General features: G+C 45.5%; 1 protein-coding gene across 8 annotated transcripts in view; it reads left to right on the forward strand.

The window, feature by feature from the left end:
- The first annotated feature begins 519 nt into the window (after positions 1-519).
- LOC140392026 (inositol polyphosphate-4-phosphatase type I A) overlaps positions 520-15,765 on the forward strand; it is a 249,394-nt gene continuing 234,148 nt past the window's right edge. For all 8 annotated transcript variants that reach the window (XM_072477194.1, XM_072477195.1, XM_072477198.1 and 5 more), the window contains exon 1: positions 520-675. The gene's annotated coding sequence lies outside the window, so the exon portion shown is untranslated. The remainder of the gene's footprint in view (positions 676-15,765) is intronic.

Here is a 15,765-nt window from a genome sequence, read left to right on the forward strand (position 1 = left end):
AACCTCGTAAAACGTCCCCCAAGGAACAGGTCTTTTAATACCCTAATCCCCTTCTCCTCCCATCTCCGAAACCTCCCACCCAGCCCCCCCCCCCCCCCCCCCCGATTTGCATCTCCCCTGACCCAGATAACTTGTCAGCCAGAACTGCTTCTAATTTAATTCATTAAAAATGCCTGTTGCAGCAGTTGATGCCAAACCTGGAACTTGCTATTTACATTAGTCGACCTGAAAATCTCTCAGTGAGATGATAATCACCTTTTTTCAGGTTTAATGGGTATGCCTGACTGAAATTGATCTGATTGACTGCAAACTCCCTTTGACTGATGGGCAGCATCTGCTGGGCACTGTCACCTACCCAAAAACAAGGGACAGGGCTGCTGCGAAAGGGAGTGCACTGCACCCTGGGAGTTGTAGTCTTGAGTTGCTGCCAGCGCAATCGAGCGGCGGGGGAGGGAGAAAACAAAGCAACTACGGCTCCCGGGATCCCCCGCGCGGCTCTGAGTAGCGCACGCGCAGTGGTTGGGCGAGGAGCGCGTCGAGTCCTACAGTCCGTCCGCTGCCGTTACCTGTTTATTTTCGTAGCCGGCCTGAAGGGAGAAGGCGGCGAGGGCGCGGAGACGAGACGAAACGTTGTCGGTTCTAGTGTGGAAAAGAGAAAGCCGCAGGAATGAAATGGTGGGTCAGTTAAAGATTACTGAGTGTCGGAAACTGGGAGTGGTATTGAGATGGAGGCCCAAATGGAGGGCGAGGGGATGGTTGACCCGTTTGGTGATAGGATGAGTGCCCACCCCCATCTCCCCGCCGCAGGAGGATTGCATTAGGCCTCTGCTGAAGGGAGGAGACCTGCCAGCTTGAGGCAGCAGAACCATTCGTTGCAGGAGTGGTGCAATCATCATGAGCTGCAGTTCATGCCCGGCGCAGGAGCAGCTTCTCGTCTTATTTTTTTTAATAAGGCGCTCTTGCCCCTTATTTGAAGGCGGATGAGACCACCCCTGAATTACATATCTCCTCAGGCATGCAATTCATTGTCTTGCCGTAATTAACGCTGTCGACATAATCGGGTTCAACAGACGGCGGCTTTCTGCTGTACAGAGAGAGGCTTTCATTTTTATAGCACCTTTCTTAACCTCGGGGTGTCCCAAAGCGCCTTATACAGCCAGTATGCCACTTTTTGAAATGTAGTCACAGTTGTAATCCGGGAAGTGAGGTGGTGAATTACTGCATAGCAAGTTCGCACAAACAAATTTGACCATGACAAGATGATCTTTTAGTGATGTTGATTGAGGGATGCAAATTGACCTGGACACAGGGGATAACTCCACTCCTGTTCTTGGAAATAGCGCCTTCGGGATATTTCTCTCCACCCAAGAAGGCAGACAGGGCAGACCTTGGTTTAGCATACTGATCACACTATTTTAGGTTTCGAAAACGTGATTGATTTAATATTATTGTCTTTAGTTACTCCATCAGTGGTTGTGCCCTGAGCTGCCTTAATTCTAAATCTTAAGGGCTAGAATTTTCTCCTTGCATCGCTTTGCCTCTCTTTTCCACATTTAAGATATAACCTACCACTTTGAGCAAACATTTGCTCACCTGATTAAATTTCTCCTTGTGTGGCTGAATGTCATATTTTGTTTTATAATGCTCATGTAAGTGTTTTGGTGCTTTTATTACATTAAACGCTCGAACATGTGTTGCTGTCATACTGATGTGTGTTGATTCAAGCAATTACATTGACAAGAAATTCAAAATTTTAAAAAGTGTTACTACACTTTGTGACTAGCCAGGTGTATAGTTAATTTTTTGTGTGACCATTGTTGTTAATGGGAATAGATTCAACCAGCTTGCCTGCAATACAGCCTTTACTGATCATTGCATTTACCATTTAATTTGTTCTTTGGTTGCTGTTTGATGTCCTAGGTAGAAATGATAGCTGGAACTCACCATTTGTAATTTTAAAATGTTTTTGTTTTTATACAAAGCAGAGATGAATGTGAACATACACAGAAACTATACACATCGGTTACCACTCTATATACATCCGTTACAATTTATATTTCTCAGCAAGTGCCTAGCTTTGGCAAGGTCCCTTGCTGCTGACTTCACCCTTCCCTCCCTGTTATCTGGCATGCATTCTTTACTCATTGGGTCCTGTTGGAGTGGCATGGTGTGGCTGTTGGCTACAAACAGGTCTTGTAACAGATTGGAAACCCTCTTACGACCCCCTGGTGGCAAATTTGATTTTCTCCATTTGGAGAAATTTCAATAGGTTAGACAGCCAGTCTGCAGCTTTGGGTGGTGCTGCTGATCACCAGCTGAACAGGATTCTCCGGCGGACGATTAGGGTGGCAAGGGCGTCGCCCCTCCTCCCCGTAAAGTGTTCTGGCTGCTCTGGTATCCCGAAGACTGATACTCAGGAATGGCTCCAGCCTCATCCCCACAACCTTGGACATCGCCTCAAAGACTGTCCAGAACTCAACAAGTCTGGGACGTGACCAGTACATGTGGGCATGGTTGGCCAGACCTCCTTGGTACTTTACTCATTTGTCCTCCACCTCTGGGAAGAACCTACTCATTTGGGTTCTGGTTTAAGTGAGCTCTCGTGTACCACTTCCAGCTGTATTAGGCTTAGCCTTGCGTAAGTGGAGGTGAAGTTGACCCTGTGCAGTGCTTCGCCCCAGAGTCCCCACCCTATTTCAAACCCTAGGTCCTTTTAAAAAAAATAAATTTAGAGTACCTAATTAAGTTATTACAATTAAGGGGCAATTTTAGCATAGCCAATCCACCTTCCCTGCACATCTTTTGAGTTGTGGGGGCAAAGCCCATGCAAACACGGGGAGAATGTGCAAACTCCACACGGACAGTGACCAAAAGCCAGGATCGAGCCTGGGACCTCGGCGCCGTGAGGCAGCAGTACTAACCGCCGCCACCGTGCTGCCCAAACCCTAGGTCCTTCTCCAGTATTTCCCTTATTTCATCCAGCGGTGAGCATGCCCTTCCCAGTAGTCGCCCATACAGGTCCCCACAGTTTCCCCCCCCCTAGAATGTCCGAGCCAGTAGGTTTGCTGTGGTCATGGGTTTGCTGTGGTCATGGGTATGTCTTTTTTTTCCCAGCATAAAAAGTTTTTGACTTCAATATATCTTGATTTGTTCCCCCTTCCACCCATGCCCCGGTCAGTTGGAACATTTGTCAGTTCCTCTAGTGTTGTCAGTCTGTTGTCTGAAGCCCCTAACTGTCATCCTCTCCCCGTCCTGTCTCCACCTTTTTTGGGTTGCGTCCATTTTGGCTGGCGAGAACCTGTGGTTGTTGCAGATTGCACCTTAATGAACATCCCGGTTCTACCGAAGTGCTGTCGTAGTTGATTACATGACCGGAATATGGCTATCACCACTGGGCTTGTCTAGCCGGTAGGGCTGGGAGCGCTGCTGTGGCCAGGGCCCAGAGGGACATCCCTGTGCAGGGGTCCTCCTCCATTTTTGCCATTCGGCCTCCGAATCCTTTATCCATCCCTTAACTGTTTCTACTGTTGCTGCCCAGTGGTAATATTGCTGGTTCGGGGGGGCTAGGCCCCCGCATGCTTCTTATTCTTTGCAGGACTTTTTGGGGGATCCTTGGGTTCTTCTACCCCCACCCCTCCACAACACCATTATCGATTTTTCCATTGAATTGAGAAAGGCCTGTGGGGTTGGTGGTGAAGGTGGTGGGGAGGGGGAAAGGAGATGTAGATCCGTATGGATCTGAACAGGAAGAGGAATCTGGGCAGTATGTTCATCTTGATCGTCTTCACCCTCCCCACCAGGGAGAGTGGGAGTGTGTCTCACCTCTGCAGGTCCTTTTTAACATTCTCCCCCAGGCTGGTCGATTTCCATTTGTGGATCCGAGTCCCGACATGGGCAATTTGGATCCCCGGGTAGTGGAATTTGTTTTGGCCCTGTTTAAATGGCGTTCCCTCCCTCTTGTGGGTTCACCGGGAGGATCTTTCTTTTGTGCAGGTTGAGTTTGTGTTTCCCTCCAAGCTGCTTTGTGGGTCTGTGGTGTAGAGGAGCAGGTCATCCACATAGAACGAGACTCTGTGCTCTCTGTCTCCTCTTCGGATCCCCTTCCAGTTCTTTGCCATTCTTAGCGTGGTTCGATTGCTAGGGCTACCAGTAGTGGGGACAGCGGGCATCCCTGCTTTGTGCCTCTATGCAGCTGGAAGTACTTGGAGATGGTGGTATTCGTTCGTCGCTTGCCATGGGAGCGCTGTACAGGAGTTTCACCCAGGCTGTGAACCCCATTCCAAGCCCGAACCACTCCAGTACCTCCTGAGGTACTTCCATTTGACTCTGTCAAAGGCCTTTTCTGTGTCTAGGGAGCGATCACCTCTGGTGTTCTCTCCCTGGGTCGGGTCATTATCACGCTCAGCAGGCACCGGAGATTTCTGCCATGGTCCCCATTATAAACCTTGTGTCATCCCAGTTTGGGCATGTGGGGTGGCATGGTAGCACAGTGGTTAGCACTGTTGCTTCACAGTGCCAGGGTCCTGGGTTCAATTCCTGCTTGGGTCACTGTCTGTGTGGAGTCTGCACATTCTCCACGTGTCTGCGTGCCTCTGGGCACTCCGGTTTCCTCCCATAGATCAGGAAAGATGTGCTGTTAAGGTGAATTGGATATTCTGACTTCTCTCTGTGTACCCGAACAGGCGCCGTAGTGTGGCGACTGGGGGATTTTCACAGTAACTTAATTGCAGTGTAAATGTAAGTCTACTTGTGACACTAATAAAGATTATTATTATTATTCACATTGACCAGGGAACCACTGACCATGACGTGCCATCCCCCAGGGTCTGTAACCGTCGTCGTCGCAGTAAACATCGCCCTCTTGTTTAACAGTATGGCTACCCTGCGGCTCTTGCCCCACAGCTTAAATGCTAGCTCTGTTCCACCCAGCCCTTCCTTACCTGCAGTTGGACCCTCTCCCTCAAGTGTGTCTCTTGGAGGAAGACTGTCAGCTTTCAAACTTTTCAGGTGGCCGTTGAGTCCCCTGACGTTCCAGGTTACTATCCTGATGGGGTTTGTTTACCCCCCCCCCCCCTCCTGCGGGGTCAGCCATATTTGCCTTGTGGATGCACTCCTGCACTCCGGGATTTCTCTTTGTTAGGGGTCACCGTTCTCACCATGAGTCCGGGCCACTGCATTCCATGGTTCCCATTTTCCCAGGAGCCACCCAGTATGGCCGCCAAATAGGTGTACGCCACGAGGGTGAGGCCCTGCCGCCATGGGTTTCCCTTTGTTTGGGGACCCTCCAAAATAGCTGCTTGGGGTCCCTTTGTGTTCCAAGTCACCACATGTGGCCTGTTGTAGCCAGCCTAATGCCCTTACTACCCTTGTCCCTGTGTCTCCCCTATGATTCTTTTCACCCCCTCTGTGTTTCCCCTATGATTCTTTTCACCCCCCCCCCCCCCCCCCCCATTGGTGGCACGTCTCCCTCTGTGGGAGATGAGCCACATCCCCGCTCTTGCTTGTACCTCCTGGTGCTAGCTTTCCCACTAGTGTGATGGCTCTGGGGTTGGCTACGTGTCTACCCTTCACCTGCTATCTGGTTACCTATTCTGCCATCCTCCTCACCCTCTTATGCTCAGCTGTTCTCACCTCTTCTTTCCTACATGTTTTGGTTCCCTTCTTCAAAGCGAGGCAATGCAGACCCGTGCAAAGTGTACCTTTTGGGTGATCCTTTTGGGTGATCCTTTTCACCGCTGTCTCTGCTGCTCTTTTCCCGGCCTGTTCTCCAGGACAAATTTGTCCACGTCTGCAGTGGCTTTGAAGAAATGCTCCCTGCCTCGAATGTGAGCCAGAGTTTAGCCGGAAATAGCAAACCAAATTTGACTTTGCCCTGTTTAACTCTGCCTGGCGCTTGGCCATGTCTGCCCCAATGTCTTGGTAAATCCTGATCTGGTGTTCTTCCCAGTTGCAGGTCTTTGTCTGCCTGGCTCACCTTGCTAGTTCCGACGCCAGGGCTGCAATCCAGTCGCTCTGGTCTGTTGAGGCATTTTATAATTTCCCAGGGCCTCCATTTACTTCTCTGCCTTGTCTAGGGCTACCTGCATGGTTGCCATGGCCTCCGCGACCACCACCCTGACCGCAGCTTGGATATCGGTCTTTGTCTCTTCCCTGTGTTCTCTTGGCTCCCTGGGGAGGAATATCCTTCATCCACCCTCTGGTGAGAGTGCGCTTGTGTGCGGCTTGTGGCCCTTCTCGCTCTCGTTTAGCCGGTGCTTCGTTGCCTTTTGCGTCTGCCATCTCGACCGCTTGTTTCTCTTGGTTTCTCCCAATATTCGTCTCCTTAAGGCGTCCAGAGTTATTATTGCTCGGCATCCTCTCTTGTAGTATTATTAGCTAGGGTAGGGGTATACTTTTTCCCCCTGTGCTAGCGAGCTATTTTGGGTAGAAGCACCTATTTTCAGGTTTGTAGGAGGAGACCCACCTGACGTGCGACTTCTCAGCACATCCCCGTCACTGGAAGTCACCATTTGTTATTCTAAGGCAAATGAGATCAGTGATTATAGCAAGCACAGCTGTCAGAAGCACAGTTGAGGTCATTCAGTTTCAACTTCAGATACCTTTGTGCGATCAGTAGTTATTTGCTATATTGAATAGTGGGAATGGAAAGCTAGCTCCTGTTTGGGCGTGGTATCTTTAAGCAGCACTAATAACCCAAGTAACAAAGTTATGGATGGTAGTAGAAATTGGTAAAATCAGTAGCATCTTCTATAGTGGAGGATGAGATTGATTTTGAATTCAAAGCTGCACTTGTCCTATTTTCATCTCATTTGATTTCATCGTGCATGAAGTGTTCTATATTCCTGTACTGAATATGGCCATCTTAGATGTAGTTAATCCTTTTGTGAATGTTGCCAACTGTCAAAAATGTTACACTGTTGCATACTGTTTTTCAGCCAGTGCCAAGCAACAAAACTATGGAAAAGTTATATTGGTAGTTTCTGACTGTAATGCAACAGGCACGGTTATAAAAAAAAATTTCTTCCAAAATTTAGAGCACCCAATTCATTATTTCCAATTAAGGGGCAATTTAGCGTGGCCAGTCCACCTAACCTGCACATCTTTGGGTTGTGGGGGCGAACCACGCAAACATGGGGAGAATGTGCAAACTCCACACGGACAGTGACCCAGAGCCAGGATCGAACCTGGGACCCTGGCGCTGTGAGGCAGCAGGGCTAACCCACTGTGCCACCGTGCTGCCCTCTGGTTATAAATTCTTGAGCTTCACATGCAGTTTGTGCAATGTGAGCGTTTCCATTAGACTATAGCCCTTTTTGAACAATGAAGCACGGCACCAGCACTGAGGGAAAGTGGGAGCTGCACGGTTGGACTGGTGGTAGCACAGTGGTTAGCACTGTTGCTTCACAGCACCAGGGTCCCAAGTTTGATTCCCGACTTGGGTCACTGTCTGTGCAGAGTCTGCACGTTCTCCCCCATATCTGTGTGGGTTTCTTCCGGGTGCTCTGGTTTCCTCCAACAAGTCCCGAAAGACTTGTTAGGTAATTTGGACATTCAGAATTCTCCCACCGTGTACCCGAACAGGCGCCGGAGTGTGGCGAATAGAGGATTTTCATAGTAACTTCATTGCAGTGTTAATGTAAACCGACTTGTGACAATAATAAAGATTATTATCTTCTCCTGAACCATGTTGTGGGGGGGGGGGGGGGGGAGGCAGGCAGGCAGGCAGGCAATGTTCTGGTGGGCGTATAACTAGGGGATAGAGAGGACTTATAAATAATGGGGTGAGGGATGAAATGAAGGAAGATGTGGTCAATTAAAGGGAGAGGACCAGGCAAGAGAGCAATAATGGAATTGATAATCTGAGTATGTTGGATGCAACCGAGCATACAAACCCGAGTGCAACCTGTGGGTAAGGCTAGAGGTTATGAAAATAATAAAATCACAATTAAAGGCACTCTTTCTGAATGTGCACAGCAATCATAACCAAGTTGATGGCTTGACTAATCAGTGGAAGTTAACTGGAATGATCTGATTGTGATTTCAGACATGTGCCTGCAGGGTGACCAAAGCTGGGAACTGTATGTTCAATTTAGGAAGGCTAAGCAAAAGGAAGATGGGGTAACACTTAAGGGATGAGATCAGTTCATAAGTGGGAGAGGATCTACAGTTGGAAGATCAAGATTTAGAATCAGTTTAGGTGGAGCTAACAAATAGCAAGGGGCAGGAAACATTGGGAGTTGTTTATAGATCATGAAACAGTAGTGGTAATGTAGGGCACAGTATAAATCAGGAAATTAGAGCCGCATGTAACAAGGCTAATACAGTAATAATGGGGGACTTCAATCTACATATAGGCTTGGTAAATCTAATTAGTATTAATTCTGTGGAGGAACAATTTCTGGAGTACATACAAGATGGCTTTTTAGAACAGTATGTTGAGGAACGAACTAGAGAATGGGCTAATTTAGATTTAACATTGTGCAATGAAGGGTTAATTAATCTTACTATAAAGGTGTCTCTAGGGAAGGGTGATCATATACTGAAATTTTATATACGGTTTGAAAATTGTTTTTAAATTATATTTGTGGGTGCTAGCAATAAGATATGGCTTTCATATTTTTGTAGTTCAGCATTAAGAAAACTGGAGTGTTAGATTCACTTTAAAAGATGCTGCACTTTTACTGAGGTTTTATGACTCTTGAAGTGGCTAGGGAAATCAAAACAAGTATGTGCTGTTGGCAACAGGAGGCCCACACACACTTGGAGAATCAGAGCACCAGTTTTAACTCAGTTGGAAATCAGGAGCTAGGATGAGCTAGATGGGAGGTAACTGCAAAACGCAGGTGACCCAAAAGAACAGGGGGGGCCCCAGAGAGGGGAAATAGGTCCCAAGAAGACCTTCCAGGCAAAGGAAAGGAACAAGAATCTGGAAATGGTCATGTGTGAGAAGCAGAGGAAGACTCCCAAGTTAAAAGCCAAAACTGCAGAAAGCAGATGTAAAGCAATATAGGCTTGCGAGAAGCAAGGAGACACAAAAGTTTGTGACTCCTTATTATGGGTCACTGAAGCAATGGCATTCTGTCAGCACAGCTGGGAATCTACAAGATTGTGTGGAAGACAAAGCTCCAGGGCAGAGGAACATCGCAAGGAGAGGTTGAAACTCTGGAGCTGGTTCCTTGGTGAAGAAATCTGATCAAACACGTCATTTGGGAGAAGATTCCAATGTGTGTGTACACAAAAACCTAGATGGAAGGGCAATACAAACATGGCTAACCAGAGAAGGTAAATATTCTATTAGATCTAAGTGCGAGGCTTATAAAGTTGTCAAAAAAGTAGTAAATGTAGGGATTAGGAAGCGTTTTAGAATTTGGCAAAGGAAGAGTGAAAAAATGGAATATTGAAATAAACCAGTGAGAAACATGAAAATGGACTGTGAAGCATTCTGAAGGTGAGGAAAAGATTAGCAAAGGCAAATGTGGGTCCACTATAGCCAGACAGGAGAATTTATCAGTAGGAAATCATGAGACAATGCAGAAACAAAAATGCTTTATGCATCTTCCACCATTAAGGCGCACAAACTCTCAGAGATGCTAGAGATCCAAGGGATGCATTGGAGAACTGAAAGAAATTAGTAAGAAATTATTAGTAAGAAAGTAATATTGGGGAAAATAATGGGACTGAAACCTGATAAATCCCCTGGACCTGATGATTTACACTTGATTTAAATGGTTGTAGAAAAAGTGGATGTATTGGTGGTCATCTTCCAAAGTTCTATAGATTCTGAAAGTTTCATGCAGATCAGAAGGTAGCAAATGTAACTAAGGAGGTGGAGAGGGTCATGGGTTTGGAAGGTTAGACCCGTTAGCTGTCAGTAGTAGGGAAAGTGCAAGAATCCATTTTAGTTAGCCTGTCAGTAGGAGGGAAAGTGCAAGAATCCATTATAAAAGATGTGATACCTGGGCACTTTGAAAATAATGGTAAGATTGGGCAGTGTCATCAAGGTTTCATGAAAGGGCAATAATGTTTGGCAAACCTGTTGGGAGTTTGAGGTGAAAGTAGCAGAATACATAAGGTAGAAACCAGTGGATGTGGTGTTTTTGGATTTTTAGAAGGCTTTCAATATGGTACCACATAGGAGGTTCATAAGCAGAATCAGAGCACATGGAATTTGGGAATAAAATCCTGGCATAGATTAAGAACTGGTCAACAGCCATAAAACCAAGAATATGGACTAGCCATATAAATACTGTGGCGACTGGAGGAGGCTAGAGGCTACACATCATGTGGTGAGGAACTGCCCTGATTTCCCCAAAGCCTGTCCACTATCTACAAGGCACCAGTCAGTATTGTGATGGAATACTCTCCAGTTACCTGGATGAGTGCAGCTCCAGCAAGAATCTCGACACCATCCAGGACAACGCAACCCACTTGATTGGTACGCCTTCTACAAACCCCCTCCATTACCAACAAACAGTGGTGGCAGTGTGACTTTGGGCAGCACCTTCCAAACCCATGACCGCTACCATCTAGAAGGACAAGAGCAGTGGGAGTACTGCCACCTGAATGTGGTACTCCCAAGTTGTCCTTGTTCATAAGTCTCTGAGAATGAGCATGCCGCTGCAGCATGCAATTAATAAGGCAAATGGTATATTTGCCTTATTTATTGCAAGAAGATTTGAATGCAGGAGTAAAACTGTCTTTTTGCAATTGTATACAGCCATGGTGAGACCACACCTGAAGCATTTGTATTGTGGTTCCTTACCTAATGAAGGATATATAGTTACTCCAGAAGGGGTGCAACAAAGATTCACCAGACTAATCCCTGAGTTGGTAGGATTTTCCTATTGAGACTGGGCCTATGTCTTTGAGTTAGAAGAATGATTGGTGATCTCAATGAAGCATACAAACTTCTTACAGGGCTCAACAGGGTAGATGCAGGAGGGATGTTTTGTCCCTGGGTGCGGGTTCTAGAACTATGGGGTACAGTTTCGGAATAAGAGATGAGGGACATTTAAGACAGGTGAGAAATTTCTTCAAGAGGGTGATGAATCATTGAAATTCTTTTTCCCCAGAAGGATGTGGAGGCCCAGTCATTTGAGTATTTTCAAGACTGAGATTGATGGGCGTGAAAGATATCATGGGACATGGGGATAGTGTGGGAAAATGACACTGGCGTAGAGGATCAGCCATGATCTAGTTAAATGGCAGAGCAGTTCATACCACATGGTGTACTCCTATTTCCTATGTTTGTTCCCTGTATTAGTCAGATTTGTGATCTAAATTTTTTTATTACTCTCTGGATACAATTACTATTGAAATATAGAACTCCTGCACAGGATTCTCATCAGCAATCAACTTTGAAGTGTAACTATTAACTTTTTATTTAATATTTTCACTTTGCAACTTGTACTTTCTTTTGGATGGAGCATTTATTAGTGCAGATCTACACTGATTAGGATTTCATAAACTAATTATGAATAGCTGTACTGCCCCGAGTTGTTGTGAAAAGGATGACTGGTTTCTTCATTTTAAAACATTCTCCAACTTTCAGTTCCGTGTACTGCATAAACAATATGTTGTTGCTATTTGATAAGGTTTCATGCTATTTATGAAAGTGCTTCCTTTTGCAGGACTTTTTTGAACTAGGGAAGGAAGTGGAGCAGTGTGGATGGGCAATATTTTAATCTCTTTCCTGAACTGATGTTTTGTTTTCAGAATGGGAAGATTTGCTTCCAGATCTCTCTGCTACTCCTAATCTTGGGATATTAGGTGTACTATTACCTGCCTAAGTTTTTGGAGGATTTGCTTTATTACAGCATTTTATTTATCTTGTTATTGAATAAAACAACTGCTCGGGCCATAACTTATTGGCTCCCTAGTGTAGGATTTGGGGGTACCACTAAGATGTGCTGGGGAATCCCTCTTGGAAGTTCCCATTTTATGGTTTACCTGGCAATTGTTCAGAAGGACCAACTTCCTCTGGACAAATGTGCTGGATTGGGAGCCCTCATAATTTGTATATCTGTACTAAGCATTTTTCTTTACCTCTTTCCTCCAAGGAGAGTAGTCTCTCACTTCTGTAGTCTCTCCGTATAAAAAATCCATATCCCTGGTATTCTGTTCAATCTCAGTTTCTCCCTTCCAAGGCCTTGACATCCTTCTTAAAATGTGGTGTCCAGTATTGGACATTATTCTCCATCTGAGCCCTAAGCAGTGACTCATGAATGTTTGCTGTAACTTCCTTGCTTTTACACTCCCTACCTTTATTTGTAGAGCCTGGATCCTATTTAAAAAAAAAAACTACTGCATCAACCTACCCTGTCACCAGCAAAGATTCTCTGTTTCCGTACCCTCTTTTAAAATTGTACCATTTAGTTTCTATTGCCTTTCTTAAGTTTTCCTCACAAAATGCATAGCTTCTGTACATTAAAATTAATGGTTTCCTATTTCACCAGCTCTTCTGTGCTGTCCTCCTGAAGTCTGTTACTATGCTCCTCACTATTCTATGTTGTCGTCAGATGTTGAAATTGCGCCACCGTACCCAAGTCCAGGTCATTATAGATCCAAAGGAGCAGTGGTCCTAATAGCAACCCCCTCTGGTCATGACTAAATATTTCCTTGCAGTCTGGAAAACAGCCATTCGCCACTTTTTCTTGACAAGCTTTGTAACTGTGCTGGTACTGAACTTTAAAATTGCAGCTTCAATCTTGCGAACATCTAATATGATGCGAACATCTAATATGATGCTTTATCAAATGACTTTTGAAGGTCCTTACATGCAACATCAACTGCCCTATGCATTTCCATTATTTCATGAAAAATTCAATCACGTTAAACAGCGCCAGGGACCCGGTTCAGTTCCGGCCTTGGGTGACTGTGGAGTTTGCACGTGTTTGTATGGGTTTCCTCTAGGTGCTTTGGTTTCCTCCCACAGTCCAAAGATGTACAGGGTAGGTGGACTGGCCATGATCTAAATTTCCTCTTAGTGTCCAGGGATGTGCAGGTTAGGGGAGGTTACGATGGTAGGGCAGGGGAGTTGGTCTAGGTCTGGTGCTCTTTCAGAGGATCGGTGCAAACTCAGTGGACTGAACGGCCTCCGTACACTGTAGGGATTCTATGGCTGGCTTTTAACACATCAGTGGTTGTCAGTAATTAATCCACAACTCCCCAAGTGACCATACATTTCCTCATTTATAATTGGAGTAACTGAACTATCAGGTGAACTGCTGCAACTTAAAAAATTGAAGGCAAAGAGTCACTCGATGCACTGGGAGAAATAAATGTGTTCTTGTTTAAGGTCACCAGGCACCTACATCGTTATCTTAAGAGTCCAGTTGGGGAATCTACTACATGCAGGCATGGTCTCAGCACTACATCTTCATTATTTAGGGCTGAGCTGAGAAGTTTCTTCACTGACATTGTGAATCTTTAGAATCATCTATCCCAGATGGTTGCAGTTGCTCCATTGTTTTGAGTATGTTTTGGGGAACTGAGAATTATGGAGAACAGGTGGGGACGTGAAGTTAAAGTACAACCATGATTGTATCAAATGGTGGAGCGGCTGAGGAAAATCAGCCATTCCTGTTCCAAGTTGTGTTCCTACATTTCCATGCACATTGCCAATTTTTGGTTGAGGCTACGGGAGCATATCTGTGCAATACGTGAAGTGCTTTGCATTCCTTTGGGCTAAGTGTAGTTGTATTACAACATGAGACTTGGGGTAATGGTGAGCGTATACTTTCAGATAACTGAAGTGTAACTGGAATTTTTCATAATTTCATTGCAGAAGTAAGGATCCAATTTAATTGAGATAAACTTTATGGAAAGTTTTTGATAAGTCCAAAAACTTTTCCCACTCTGGCAACTGGTAGGAGAAGGTTGCACATAAGGTAGCTCCAGCTATAGTCTTTGTTTTTTGGACTTTAAACCTGGTTTCCGGGGATTTTGATAATCCGAACCGCCCATTGTATAGGATAAAGAATTTGTCGGTAAAAATATGTCAATCCATGACGTTTGGTGGCAGGAAGGTGTGGAGATGGCCTTGTTGTGGCATGGTTATTGAATCACCTCGTTAGAAGCTGAGATATTGATGGTGGAGGAGAGGAACAAGTTTCTGAGGGTAAAGGTGGATGACTTGGACTTGGAGAACAAGCCGAGGAGACAGAACCTCAGAATTGTGGGGTTTCCCGAGGAGTGGAGGACCCAAAGGTGATTGAGTATTTTTCTTGGGTGTTCATCAAGCCTTTTGGGTGGGGGTAGGGGAAGAGAGGAGGGATATGAGCTGCATGGGCGGTGATTATTGGATTCCACAGCTTCCAGGTGAAGAAGCGGGTTCTGCAATTGGCCAAAGTGAATCGGGATTCGAGGTGGGAAGGAAGCATCATCAGATACATCAAAATGTCGGAGCGGAGTTTGGAAAAGCAGCGTGAGGCTTTTAATAAGGCAAGGTCAATGCTATTCAAGAGCGGAGCCAGGTTTAGTGGTGTACCCAGCGAGGCTGAGACTTTTCTATTGAATGATCAATTTTTCAATACGTCAGAGGAGGCGGAGGCTTTTGTCAGGGAGCATGGACTTGGACTGGATTTGACTGGGACTTTAATGGAGACGGTTGGGAGGGGTTGGTTTGAGATGTGTTGTAGTTTGTATCTGTTGTAGATTTGGGATTGAGGGCTAAGGTTGTTGGGGGGTGGGGGTTGCCTTTGCTAGCAGTAAAGTTTCAGCTAGTGAACGGGAATGAGGTGTGGGGAGGGGCTGCAACTTGTTGAACCTGCTTGGGCAGGGTTCAGTGAGTCTACCTTATTTATTTGATGAGGCGGGACGGAGTTGTTTCAGGAAAGCTTTTTTCAGGTTAATGGGGTGGAGGAGGAGTAGGGATCTGACTGGGACTAAGGACTTTTCTTTGTCTTGTCTTGGGGGGTGGGTTGGCCGGGGGGGTGGGGTGGTTGGTGGCTGTTTTGGGTGGGGCCTGGGCATACTCGGAGGTGGCAACCTTTGTCTTCTCTCTTTGGGAATTGGTCACAGTCAGTGAATCGAGGGGGAGGGGCGTTTGTGGGTTTTTTTTCTCCAGGGTAGGAATTAGTAAATGGTATTTCATTTGTATGGATTTGTTTATTTTTATTTTAATAAAATGCAAACTTTAATAAAAATGTTTTTAAAAAAAACAAAACCCCACCTTTCCTGCTCTTTAAAGAACGTGGTGATCAGAAATGACATTAATACAGAAGCACTTCTTTTGCATATCACCATAATGCTGGTTGTTCACCCATCTCAATCTTCTCTGTCAGTCGCCCATTATTTTAAGGTACTTGAAACTACTCATTTTCTCCCAAGTCTTCACAAGAACACAAATAGGTGTAGGAGCAAACCTATTGGCTTGTCAAGCTGATTCGTCATTCAATGTGGTTTTGGGCTTCAACTCCCTTTTCCTACCTGCTCCCCTTATTTAATTCCCTGAGAGTCCAAAAATTTGTCTATCCCAGCCTTAAATGTATGAACACACACAACTCTCTGGGATGGAGAATTCCAAAGATTCACAACCCTTGAGTGTTGTCATTTATTTTCCTCCGTCCTAAAGGAGACTTTATCATATTATCCTGAGATTGTGCCCAAGTTTAAACTCCCCAACTGGCAGTTACAATCTGTGTCTATACTATCAAGCCAACTCCGAATTGTGTAGTTTATTTTATAGATATCTACATGGGTTGAAATCAGAGTGTCACAAGTGTAAAGTATAGATGGATGGTTATGTGTCAGACTATTGAGGCA

The sequence above is a fragment of the Scyliorhinus torazame genome, chromosome 15 (genome assembly GCF_047496885.1).
Source record: "Scyliorhinus torazame isolate Kashiwa2021f chromosome 15, sScyTor2.1, whole genome shotgun sequence".
Taxonomy (NCBI): Eukaryota; Metazoa; Chordata; class Chondrichthyes; order Carcharhiniformes; family Scyliorhinidae; genus Scyliorhinus; species Scyliorhinus torazame.